General features: G+C 38.9%; 1 protein-coding gene across 1 annotated transcript in view; it reads right to left on the bottom strand.

The window, feature by feature from the left end:
• Positions 1 to 9,041: 9,041 nt before the first annotated feature.
• Positions 9,042 to 13,933, bottom strand: part of LOC124414645 (glutamate receptor ionotropic, kainate 2-like) — a 68,252-nt gene continuing 63,360 nt past the window's right edge. Inside the window, exons 17-18 of the mRNA XM_046895648.1 lie at positions 11,133 to 11,136; positions 9,042 to 9,055 (exon numbers count right to left, since the gene is read on the bottom strand). The gene's annotated coding sequence lies outside the window, so the exon portion shown is untranslated. The remainder of the gene's footprint in view (positions 9,056 to 11,132; positions 11,137 to 13,933) is intronic.

Raw genomic sequence — 13,933 nt, 5'->3', positions numbered from 1 at the left:
CAGCCGACGTGTCACGTGCAGTCACTGCGTTCCCATCGACACGTGGGTTCGTTTCAGATCCAGCGTGTCCGCGTGCTTTTAAAGGGCAAAAAAATACAAAAAACTCGAGCTTCGTGTCGAAGGATCCACAAAAGTTCTACCGGATTTAAAATTACCGCACCACACTGTCCAGCGGGATCAGATATTTCCGTTTTCGAACCGATTTTCTCCGAAGAACGGACCACTGATTCGAACTCGCGTCTTCTAACTCGGTATTTTGAGTTTTTGTTATTATTTTTTTTTTTTTGCGGACCAATTTTATCGATTTATCGGATAAACTTGCCCCTGGACGAAATCTTCCCTGACGCACCCTCCGAAATGACTTGAATGAGAGGATTCCTCCTTGTTCACGGGGTATGAAATTGGTCGGGAGTGAGCCAGCAGCCCCCTTTCGCCAACAAAGTCAGACGCGAACTGACAACCTGAAGCAGTTAACCATTATAAAGTAGTAGGAGATCGTACCGGCTCCCCCACCACCACCACCGACGTCGTCGTCGAGGAGGACTCAGGGAGTCTGCACACCTCCAGTCGGCCGGCTCGGCTCCTCACCTCTTCGGATCAGCTTAGTTGGATCCCGTCCGTTCGACGGTCCCTGCTGAGTATCCTGGCCAGGGAATTTGGAACCGGTCGAAAATCGACCTGGAACAAGTGGACAGAAATTTTCCGACTCGTTTTTTCGAACAGACTTTGATTTGGTCTGGTAAATTTTTGGCCAGTTTATTAAAAAGCTGATGTCACCTTGGACTGGATCACAAAATGATCGACGATCGCTTCGCTTCTTATCCTTAGTCAATTTTTCTTCCTGCGAAATTAGTTTAGTGAGTTTAGTCAGGTACTCGAGGAAGTCGAGTCAACTGGACTACGCAATCGCAGTTTGGATCAAAATTCTAAGGTTTTTTCTATTAAGCTTGATCACCTGAGACTCACAGAGTATTTTGTGAAGGTTAAAAGCAGCATCATTACAGAAGCTTTCCTAGCTCAATTGGCAAAATCTTGACAAAACGTCGATTATTCATTGCCAATTGATTAGCTAGTCACATAAAATCAGTCAGAAGTTGGCGTCATGATCCTTTGATGACCAATTTTCGTCTCAAATGGTGACTCGAAGACAGAAGTAACCGATGAAAGAAAGTCTTTCAGAGGTCAGTTGTCAGACTTGTAACGAGATTACAAAAACAAAGACTATACAGCAAAGTGAAATCCCTTCAATTATTGATTCTTGAATATTCAACTGAACGACACTAATGAGTGTTTAATTAGTCGCAAAAATGAGTGATTCACTCACACAAGAATGCGGCGATCAACGCAGATGTAATAAATAAAAAAGGACAACGAATTCCGTGATTAAAATATTCATCGGAAATTCGCTGCGTATAGAAGGGAAGAACAGAATACAGATTTGTTTCCGGGATGAGAAAAAAATAACCTGCGTTTCATGTACGACAATGAGTAGAGAAGAGAAGGAAAATAAAGAGACGGATGTGAGGAGAATACGGAAGATTCGAAAAGAAATTTTCAAAAATGACTGGACGGTTCGTATCGCTGCTCCTGCAGCTCGCGTGCCTTTTGATGACGCTGGGAACTTTTTGGCCCGCATCAGCCTCGCCGGTGATTCGCGGCTTGACGCTTAATCCAGATAAGAGAACATCGCGATCCTCGAAGGATTCGGAGGAATAAGGAAACCGTAACAAACTTTGCTTTAAGACAATCACACGAGGGTCTCGGTCTGCGCTTCAATATTGCTGCAACAACTGCATCAGTTGATCACGCCAAGAGAAAAGGAAGTCGCCCCTCTTCCGAAGGGCTACGCCCCGATTCTTGACTCCAGCGTAGCCTACAAGGTCTACAGGTCGGGGATGGTAACCTGGATGCAAGCGAAAAAATTATGCGAAAGGGACGGTGCTCGTTTAGCACTGCCTGATAACGTAGAAACGAACAAGTACATGCTAATCGGCAGTTCCTGGGTAATACACGTGGGCATTTATTACGCATTCGACGAATGGATCACTATTCGTGATGGTAAGTTTTGATCGTTTAAAATCGTAACGTCTACATTGACATTTGGGTTAAATAATCCATCCTTTTTTCCGTTGCGTAGGATTACCCATAAATAAGATACCATGGCACTTTGTTTCGCCTAAAACCGGTGAAGGATGTGTTTCTATATGGGATATTGATCAGGATCTACACACTACAGATTGTCGGCAAACCATTGGGAATTACGCCTGCGAGATCCCGATTCCTCCAAAGCACCCGTGAGGTGAATAGTGTCGAGCCAACGTAGCTGCCAACTAGGCTGACCCCAACCGAGAAGATTTTTAATGCAATGTAGGGTTCATGTACTCTCGACATGTTAAATAAACTAATATTATATCGATTGCCAAATAAAAAAATACAGTTAAAGTTTGGGCAAAGACTTGATATTTTCTCTGTTTTCTTTGTCAAGTAAACCAATTCACCGATAACCCTGTTTCAAATACAGAGATCTCGGATCTTGCCGCAAAAATCGAACGTAACGACCTCGAATCATCGTTTAATAGTTCCAACATACCTGCAATCCATGACTGCTTCTCATGTAGAACAGATTCTAATCGATGAGTGAGAGGGAACGAAAATGATCATTTTCATAAGATGAAGCATCGGTTGATGTTTCACGTGTCACGTTTAATGGCTAGGCAACATTGATGGCGAAGAAAAATATCGGCTGCAGCGATGAAATTTTTCGCCTATTCGTTTAATGTTACGATAACTGAGGGATTCTTGGATCAATCTTCTACTTAGCTTCGCCAACTGCACGGAATATCGATGAACGCGTATCTACCTTCTGGTTATAAATAATTTTTTTTTTATTTGTACACGCAACACCAGTACAGTGCACGTCACTTTTTTTTGCCTGCATTCCTTACGTATGAAGTGACCATTTCCGTGACGGTATAAAAAAAAAGAAGACGGGAGTAAAAAAAAAAAGTACAAACGCATAAATTTAAAAATTCGTAAACAAATGATCAAAAACGTTATTTACCTTCAACTTAGCAATATTGAATAAGAAACACGCGTACGACGCAGAAGATTTGTATCAATTTTTTCGACCGTATTCCAATCAGTCTCTGCCACGTGCAGAGACACTCACAATTACAACGTGGGAAGAAAAAAAAAAAAAAAAAAAAAAACGAGCGAAAAATTACAGAGCTAACTTCTACAAGTTCTTTTCGAGATAGGTTTTTTTGAAAATTATTACTGAAAGTATGGCCGAAACACGTGTATTTTGGACCCTCTTACAGGCAGGTGTCAGAGATGAAAATCTATAAGAATTATAAACTTGTTTTTGAATTGTTTGCAGTCGACTTGGTGGGTGAATGACGAAGAATTCGTCCAAGCCCTAAATAAGGACCCGTCATAATGTACACCACTACTACAATCGAATATAAAAAAAAAAAACTAGCCTTCGTCATTTTACATTCTTCTTTTATCTCCGATCTCTCGGTCCTCGAGTAGAATCGAACTTGTAAAACTGTTTACTTGTAAGCAGGAAACTGTCAATGGCTCGAGCGTTAGTCAACATTAGGCTGCAAAATGATGTTCAGTTACTTCAACTTCTCGTTACCCATTCCGGCAATGAATTGATGGTATGGCTACTTGCTCGAAGTCAAAATGATATTCAGATACCTAATCGAACCTTCCGTTACCCATTCTGGCAATTAGCTGGTGTTGTGCTTCTTGGTCGAATCATGGTCGGTTTCATAGGGGCTTGGATTCTAATGCACCGGGTGTGCCAGTGTTAAATTCTGGCGCCCTTGCCTTGGGCTGTTACACCCCGAGTTCCTCCGCTGAACATCGTTCACCGTTCACCAGACTGCAGCCCCCACTTTGCTCTAAGCCACGGCAGCGTTTAACTGCCTTATAATCACTCTATCCCCGGCCTCTAAAGCGAGCCGACGAAACCTCGTTCCAGCAGGAGGAAAGTCCTGAAGCAGAGAATCGTTTCAGTAACAATGAGCGCATATTTTCGGTCCATTATGTCACAGTAGTTCCATGATTATCGTCTCGTGTGATCATAGTTTTTGTTCCTTGTCATGGATGGAAGCCTGTTTTTCAGGCTTCATTTATTCAACCTCGTTTCCCAATTTTCACTCCTTCGATTCACGATGAGTTAAAATGTCATCGTCATTTTCTGTAAACAATGTCGTTTCAATTCGGAAAACCGACGAAAGTGCAGGTAAAAAACTAATTCATTATTCATTTTTGAGTTATAATCTATGCCTCATTTTTTTCAATGCAGATAATATATGATTACGAATCTGAAATCGGATTTAATGAATTCAAAATTGCGGATCCAATCCATGAAGCGAAAATTTCAAATTCGATCGAATCCGTAGAAAAAACTCTGTCCGGGGGTTTTCGGGGCTGCTGATTACGAATCTGGAATCAGATTTTGAAAAATCAGTACAACGAATCTAATCCCCATAAAATAGTATCTAGTTACAGAGGTTGTCTTAGTCCAATACGAGTGACTCAAAGGCTTAACCTCTGCAGTTTCTCGACTTCTCTGTCTCGTCACTTTGTTGATTAGTTTGGGTACCTCCTTGGTTCATTATCGACTTGACCCAATACCCGATATCAAAACGATGCGATCCGGCTGGATGGAGTCCTGATTGGACGGGAAGATCCTGAAGGACTCGGGGTCAAAGCTTGTGGATTTCTGTTGCGATTGGTCCGGACCAGAATGGGCTTGCTGCACGGGCGAAGATCAAAGCTGCGGAAAGCGCGGCTCCGACAAAAGTGAATCGTGCAGGTGGACCTGTCGCGAGTCGCTTCTGCCATCTCTCTCCCTTCTTCTCTCCTTCTCTCTCTTTACCCTGAGGTTCCCGCAGGGAGTTCGGAGGACAATAAGGCCGAGGTCTTATTGCCCGATTCGCCACGAGGCGTGTCCTCCGTAACTGCGACCGAAGACCCGCTAAAAGGACATTGATACCCGTATAATGACGGACCTGCCGGCTTTTCCTGATCCTCGATCCCCGATCCTTGCTTCAGAGTCGGGACTGCGTCCCGAAAGGCTGCGGCGGGTCCCCTGACCGATAACCTCGTAAATCATCGCCACTCTGGATCCTCCGGGGAACTCGAGTGCCCAGGATTTCTGGTGTAGGGCCAAACCTTCGCCTCTTCTTTACGCATTAAAGAGTTTCGAAAGGAGCCTCTTTTCATCGGAGTTCGTCCCTCGCGGGTGGGTGCAAGAAGTCGCTGCAATGGTTCAAGTGTGCAATTTGAAAATAATTCAAGATACGGTGAGTTGATGATTGTTGAAAAACAAAGGCTTGGAATTAATGGTGTAGAAAGAAATTCGAAAACTTTCCATTTTTATCCAAGTATTTCAATATTTGAATTCACTTTCAACGGTGTTCAATGGTCCTCGATGTTTTCAAGGTCCTGGAAATTTCCTTGAATTTTGCTTGTCCTCAAAAAGTTCTAGAAATATCCTGGAATTTTTCTTGTGCATTGGAAATATTCTATTTTCAAAGGCTTGCTGCGAATGATGTATTTATTTGTGTTCACTGAGTAACTCTTTTTAAAACTTCCCGCCATGAATCGCGTTTTTCGTTTTTCCATATTATTATAAGGTTATTTTTCTTGAATATCCTTAAATAACCTGGAAATGTCCTGGATTTTTTTTTATTTATTTTTTTTTTTACGATTTTTGACCGGACACCATTACTTAGAAACGAAACGAGCTACTATTTTTTGAAATGTACATTTTTTCATTATAAAATATTGCAAAAGAGTTGTCTTATGTTCCCAAAGTTGTTTCTGTTCAATTATTATACATCGTGATTTTTCCACTTTGACATTATTTGTACCGGACTGTCACATCTGTACGGCTGAACACCTCCTGTGTGACATACCGGGGTCACTGATGACCCCACATCGAAAATCATGCGTTATCAAACAAAGAAATCGATTCAAGTAACTCGAAACAATTCCGGGATACTCATTAAGTATTATATTTCAAAGTAAATTAGTCATTTTTAGCAAAATGAAATTTTGAATATGAAAAAAAATGTATGTAACAACAAAATACCGGAAAATGGATCATTTTACTAAAAAAATCATAACTCACCGAATTTTGAATATTTTGCGCTAAAAATCGTCTGCGTAACTCTTAAGACACAGATATTTAAGAAAAAAAAATCCACGGAGATATTCTGCCACAAGAAAAGATATTTATTTGTGTGAGTGAAGTTGAATTTTTGCAAAAAGAATCAGTTAACGATTTTTACGATATTTCATTAGTTATCTTGGATCAAATCAGATATTTTTAATCCTTTTCATAAAGAATTTAATGTGAAGATAACGTGGGGTCATTTTGACCCCGGTATGCAGCGTAAGGCTTAAGGGAGAACAATGATTAACATGTAAAGCCAGTAATCGTGAATAAAAATTGTTAAAAAATAAAGCTAACTGCAATAAAATATGGATTCCACTTTTTTACACTTCAGCTCGTCATCGCCATTTTCTCCGCTTTTCTGCTCTCCCGGGTAAGATGAAGGAGGTTGAAGCACGTCAGTGGCAAGTCGAGATGAACGCTTCGCGGAACTTGGAGAGTCACTAGAATTCTGTAAAATAAAATATTATGCCTCGATCTTACCGGCTGTCCTGTCGCTGGCTGCTGCTTGCTGCATCGTTTTTTTGCCGACAATTCTAATGAGGTTTTACCGCGCGCGGTGCTCCTGCCTTGATCACACTTTACACCTTTATACACCTGCAGGCTGTTTTCTACGCGCGGCATTGAGATTCTGCCGCTTTTCGTACTATCAATTGCCAACCGCTCGTCTCGCGCACTCGCTTCTTCCAGGTACTTCCTCTGATCGTGTTACACGCTCGTTATAAGGCCGCTCTTTATATTGGGCCGGGGTTGAACTTCGGAAGTTGAAAAAAGTTCCGAGAGTGCCTGATTCTGGATTATTTGATAGCGGAATTTGAAGAAGAGAAATAAAAATTTTACGAAACAACAAAGTTTCGAGAATGTTCGGAAAGCCGACGGCTCAAAGTTCCAAAATTGAAGATTCTTAAAATTTAACTTACGATAGAGCAAAATTCCGAAAAATAAAGTTTCATAGAAAGATACTCACACAGCGTCGTAAAAAGTGAGAAACACTAAAAATCAGAATGACCAGGATTCCGAACGTAAAAATATCGAAAATCCGAAAGAATATCAAAGTGGTGAAATTTCACCAAGCCAGAAATTCTGGGGACTTAAAATCTTGGATTATTCAAAATTTCGATCTTTCAGATTTTTAATTTTCTCATTTTGCGTATTTTCGGAAGTTTGAGCTTTGGGTTCCTGACCCTTTCGTGAAAATTTGATTTCCTCAAGTTTCGCGAAGAAAATGTTCGGAACTTTTTAAATTCGGAATTTCAACCCCGCCCCTAATCGCTCACGTTCCAAGCTCTTACACGTATCTGAGAAAATGATCTCAACATAAACCGTCTCATTCCAATTTATTCGCAATTCGCTACCCTGTGGAAGTAAAGGAATGGTTTCGAAATTAAGAATAACGGAGAAAGCTTCGCATGATTTATTATTCTCAAGATCCACGGATATTACGCATCGTTTCCGGGGCTTCGAGAGAGATTGAGGTGGAGAAATAGCTGTACAAGCACTACAAGTTATGATAAACCTTGCGGAGAGGCGAATAATAATAAAATTACGAGGACTGTAAAATTTAACTCCTTGATGCAGCCTGGCGATATATGTATATCGATGTAGGTACAACCGTGCATTAATTTTATAGCCACTTTACGAGCCGAATCACGATGTCTTGATTTTCTTAACACTGTTCCACTCCATTTGAGCGTGCACAGCTCTTTTGAACGATCCCGACGTTTTTGTCTAGGCTTACGGTTTACCGCGTATTTTATATCTACAGACTCCTTTGTCTTATAAATATTTTACTATATAAGAAGATTATAAAATTTTCCCTCCGTCAAGGCTTTACTTTTGACAGAGAATTTACGTTTTTGCAATTCAACTTTGGAGTTTTTGATATTTTGTAAGTTGTTTGGCTATTCGAATGGTGCACGATACTATTGTTCTACAGTCAATTTAAGTATTTCCCAATAGTCTGATAACTAATAATCTTATAAAATAATAATACGAAATAATAAAATTATATTAAACGCAGTTGGCACATCGAATAATTTTTTGTCAAGAAAATATCAAAGCTGATAATCGTGTGAAGGAATAAAGTATCTACAGTCGTAGTTCATCGAACTGATCGGAAAGACAAAACGATATTCAAAGAAAAGTAGAAAATAGCGGAAATTTTCTCGTCGATATTAATGCAAATGCAGAAATTATTAGATTAGATTAAAAATTAATAAATAAGGGTGGGGGTTGAAATGTGGTAAGATGAAAAAACGGAAGGATTACAGTAGGTATCAAATTTTTGAGAAAAATGTACGTTACAAATTTCTAATGTAAAGTAAGAAAATTAAAGTACAGAAAAGTTAAATTGAAGAAGGTTACATACTATAGAAAAGTATTTATGATCATAAAAATCGATGCATAAATATTCTGAGTAAGCTATATATACGATCCTCGTCAAAGAGTCTGGAAACAAAAAAAATTGTGAACTTGAATCTAAATTTGATAATTAAAATCATGTTTTTCCAACGTTATAAATCATTTTTAGGGTTAATAAATTTGTGATAAAAAATTTTAGTTGTCATCGGTTGAGGAGAGATCAAAGAAAAGAAAATTGAACGAAATAAAGTTCTTCCTTTAGAAATCCAAATATCGTTTACTCCTGAAAAACTGTAATTTCAACAAACAAACAAGAAAAAAAAAAGAAAAAACGAATTGAGAAACTGAGTAGAAATTTGAATTTTGTTACCTATAATGAACATCGATTTGTTAAGATATGTGTCTGAACTGTTGATCAAATTTGGTAAAATATACCAGTATAATAATAACAATAATAATAATAATAATAATAATAATAATAATAATAATAATAATGAAGTAAATCCCCCGCGAACGAAGTTCCATTAATTTCAGGATTCGAAGTATCAACATAATACCGTTATACATATATGTATTTCGCAAAGAAATCACGAAATCATTTTTAGTATATACTTATCGAAATACCGAAAACCCTTATACAAAGTAGGGTTAAACGAATAACAGTGTGTAAATACTTACAAGATACTTGCGCAGGCGTAAAAAAAAAAAAGAAAAGAAAAAAAAATCACAGACGTCTCGTGGTAAGGGAAGAAAAGATAGAGGGGCTTGGAGGGGGGGGGGGGGGGGGACACGGCATAGGTGCCGGGTGTAATTAAGATTCGTTTATCGCGGCTGACGACGATATACCACCTATACCTATACGTGGTAGGAGCCGAAGTTCCTCATCGAGTCGAGGAATCACTCAAGGATGAAAAATCCCCGAGTACCTACGTATAGGTAGAGCAAAGCCTCGCGCCAGTCGCCTCGGTTCGGGGCCGCAGGCTTGATGGTGGGGGTCGACGGGCCCAGCAGCGAGCGAAGGAGAGATGGCAAGTGGGCCCGATCCACGGGCCAGAGCGTGACGCGAAGCGCCCCGACAGTCGGCGCGTTTGATCTCGACAGCGGTGGGGGACATCGGGGATGCGTAAGTCGTTGAATCGCGCTTCGCCGGGACGAGGCGGGTTGAGGAGGGAAGGGGAGGGGAGGTAGGGAAAAAGAGAGGGCAGAATCGCGGTAGACCACTATTATGTAAACATCACCGATCCTTTCATCTCGCCGCCGGATGGCCCGGCCCCGAGCCCCGCTCAGCTGACCCAGCTGGTGTACGCGTCGTGGGCCTTACCAACCCCCCCACCCTCCCTCCCTTCCGCCCCCCTCCCTTGCCACGTTAGAAACGGTGCGGCGCTGCCTCTGACCAAAAAAAAAACTAAAAAAAAAAACAAACTAATTTGCGAAATCAGCATCGCGGGACATTGAATTGGAATATATTATATACCTGTGTGTGTATATACATGTAGGTTGTATGTATATTGTCCATGGTGCAGTCGCAATTAAACAACCTGTTTACGGCATCGTATGGAAATAGGTTGAATATGTGGAGGGAGGGGGGGAGGGGGGGGGGGGGGATTGTTACTTTGCAATGTGACATCTGGTGGGAAAAAAATCAAACAGTTGACTTTTGACCGTCTTTTTTTGCGTTTGAATTATAGAATAGATATATTATTGATTGTGATTAATTAATTTATGGGACATGAGTGATTTGACAGACTAAGAATTAGGATTTGTCTTTATTAAAATTGAAAACTTAGGTTAGGTGGTGGTAAAATGGCGCCGACAACCAGGCTCTGACGTCATGAGGACATTTTTAAATGACTTAGATACTCCGTGTCGACGAGAGGGTAACGAGGGGTTGGGTTTTGATTTATCGAAAATTGAAGTGACGGGTTAATAATTCGACTAAGGGTAAATGAAAAATATTTAGAAGCTGCTTTGCAGTGATAATGAATTGAGGGTGTATATAATTCGTTTGTTCAATCAACCAATTACTTGTTGATTTATTCCTGCAAAATTCTCTATCGGTTTATTGATTTTTATTTTATCTTCGAACGGATAAAAATCTTCTAAATTAAGCTTACCAATTTTTTAATATATAAAAATCAGTTCTAGTCCACACTTCGATATTAGGTAATTCGAGGCTGAACGGTTGATGTGACGATATTTATATTACATAAATTTTGCTGTATATTAATGAATTCAAATCGTTTGTCAAACAAGATTGACAGTATTGAATAAAAAGTGAGTTCTATGAAGAGAAAAAAAAAAAAAAAAAAAAAACATCACGTAATTAATAATAATCCACGCAGAAAAATTAATTCACCTAACATTTCCCGTATTCTTTTGAAATTTTCAACGAACACGAAGACTCGATAATAATTATTTGTTGAAATTTTTTTAATTACTCTAAAAATTTTTTATTCCAATTTCTGATGTGTCGTTTCACTCAGTGCACGAAAATTCGATAATTTTTTAACAAATTTAAATCGTGACGCAGAAAATCGCTCGTTTTATCGTAATCAGCATCCCCAATGATAAGCAGACGAATAAAATTTGCAGGAAGATGAAAAAAAAAAGCAAGATTTATCCAGTCTCGAGTTTTCTGGTCGCTGGTATATTCTCACGTGGGTACATAACTTCCTTTCTTACCTCCGAAATCCGGCTCCAAGATTTGAAAAACAGAGTCGCATACCTTATATACCATTTCCGTTTGTGAGCTACGGACTTGTTTATCCCCCTGCAGTGGCGGGCACGATGATCACCGGAATAAACCATTTTTATGCGTTTGAAAATTTCGGAGAAAGGTTTTGAGAATTACGGTTCGAGTATAGCGAGTCCATCGTCGTCGGGGACGGCGTCTTGTAATTATTGTTATTATCATACGGCATACGGTTGTTCGTATCTTAACCAGCCCGTCGGCCCGCCTCAAAACGATTCAACGATTTTATGACGTCCTTTTCGGGGATCCTTAGGGTCACAAACGCCCCGTAAGAATATCGAGAAACCTCGCGTCCACCTCTCGTGACTTTTCGCCAAAAATTGCTTCGACGTTACGAGCCTCGATATTACGATTATCGCCGAGAAACGATCGTCGTTCGATAAATATCCGCTTTGGGACTCCGAACGGCTAGAAGGGCCTTAAGGCCCGCCGCCGCTCCCTCTCCAGCAGTAACTATAACTCAACCGGTATGAATTATTTTCACGTTATTTCGTGGGCGGAGCTTTGCCGCTGTGCGCTAGATGGGCATATCGTTAATATATATATATATATTTATTTTTTTTGTTTTTTTTTTTCCCACGTAATTGATCGCCTCACTTTACGTCGACAATTTTAACTGTTATTACTACCGCGATTGCTTCGCTGCATAATTTCCCACTTTTCAGGGCGTAGGTCGAGAGGAAGGATTTCGTTATTCTCAACGTTTCCTAGAAGTTTTCGAGAGATAAACAATGTTTTTTTTTTTTTTTGTTTTGTTTGTTTTTTTGTTTACTTTTTTTCGAAAATTATCGTCAAATGAAAACTTGTAGATTAAAATTTCGTCATTTCAGAAGTGTTGATGAGAGTTTTAAAAACTTGATATTTTTTTAAGATGATTTCGAGAGATATTGTTATTATTATTATTATTTTTTTTTTTTTCAAAAACTATCTAGCTTAAAATCAAACAATTATCTTGAAATGAAAACGTATAGAATAAAATTTCCCGATTTTCCAGTTACGTTTGCGTTCAAAAATTGTAAGATAATCACGACTCTAGTCTAATGAAAGTATAAAAAACTTGATATCTTTTTTTGGATTCTTATATCTATGTTTGAAATCGATCATCCCCGAGTTTTTTGAAAACATTTGTTAGCAGATCTTAAAAATCGGAAACTTTACACAACAACAAGCATCGAATGAAAAAGAATTTCAGAATTCTGTATGAAATAAAAGAATAAAACGAAATACTAATCATATTGTGTAAATGAAAAAAATCTCGTGTCTATATATATTATACGCTTTCTATGCATATATTATACCTTTCAAAAAAGCACCACCTGCGCAGTGCAGCTCTCCGATGCCTAATGTCAGGACAGTGTAAGCGGGCGATTGGTCCTGAGATAAGTGGAGAAAACACACGTGTCCTGAACACGTGCTCTTCCTTCTTGGATATGGATCCACAATACATCCTCTCTCCGAGTCCAGATTGGACGCGATAGCCTCCACGGATCCGCTTGTATAATATAATACGTGTATATATACATATATATACTATATAGTTGGGTGATTCGTTTGAGAGGACTATTTTTATTTATTTTTTTTTTTCAACTTCCGACCTAAAATTTTATCGAATATGTCGAAATAAAAATTTCCTCAAAGTTACAGCCCTGAAGATTAACTTTAAGTACTTTCCCTTGGCGTGAAAAAAGATTTATCGTCGAAAATACACGTAAATTGAGATTTTTTTTTTTTTTTTTTTTTCTCTCAAAATTCTATATCATTGTTAGTATTTTATGGTCGTATCACATCGAACCAGATTGAAAGCTAATCAGAATTAAACGATCTACAAAAGTGTGGATTGCGACGTAAATTTCACTTACACTGGTGAGTTGGTAGAGGTGACTAAAGTTTATTTTTACCCAAAATTCTCGTTTTTTCGCTGTTATTTCATAAATGACTAAACTTGCCAAACAAAAAGAAAAAAAAAAAAAAAAAAAAAACCCGTACGACGAATTTATAGAAAGTTAAATTTTCTACAAAAAAAGATCTTTTCAGCCTAATCGCTAAGTTTGATATTTCTTGAGACGTTGAAACTTTCTAAAACATTGATTTTCCCTGCTATATAAACACATAAAATATTGAGTTTTCACGGTTTTCAAATTCGATATTGTGGTCCTTCGATCTTTCGATCTTTTTATATTTTTACGCCCCCTTTTAGCACCGGTGTTTGGAGTTCAGGATTTAACAGAAGAAACAAATTTCGAGCTAAGATGAACGCATACGATTTGAGAAATTCGTATCTCCGTCATGTGCTGTGAACGAAGTTAGTTTTCGATTGCAAGAATTCCGGAGTTAAGAAGCGAGAGTTGAAAATTTATCACTCAATTCACCAGCCGGATTGAAAATTGCAAAAGGATCGAGCTTTTATCAACTTGAATATGAAAAACTAGCTGTCATCTACAATTCCGAATGTTTAATGATTTTTCATTGTTTTCTAGTTCAATGATCTCAACAATTCTTAAATTCGCGGATCTCGATGCAATCGAAAAAAATCATTTCAGCACCTTTCGAGATTTCGCAAAATATATTAACTCCCGTGAATTATTTAAAAAAAAAATTGATCAGAGACTTCCTAAATACATCCC

This window comes from Diprion similis, chromosome 14 (assembly GCF_021155765.1).
Source record: "Diprion similis isolate iyDipSimi1 chromosome 14, iyDipSimi1.1, whole genome shotgun sequence".
Taxonomy (NCBI): Eukaryota; Metazoa; Arthropoda; class Insecta; order Hymenoptera; family Diprionidae; genus Diprion; species Diprion similis.
The sequence above is the reverse complement of the archived record's forward strand: the minus strand, read 5'-3'. Positions and strand labels throughout refer to the sequence as shown.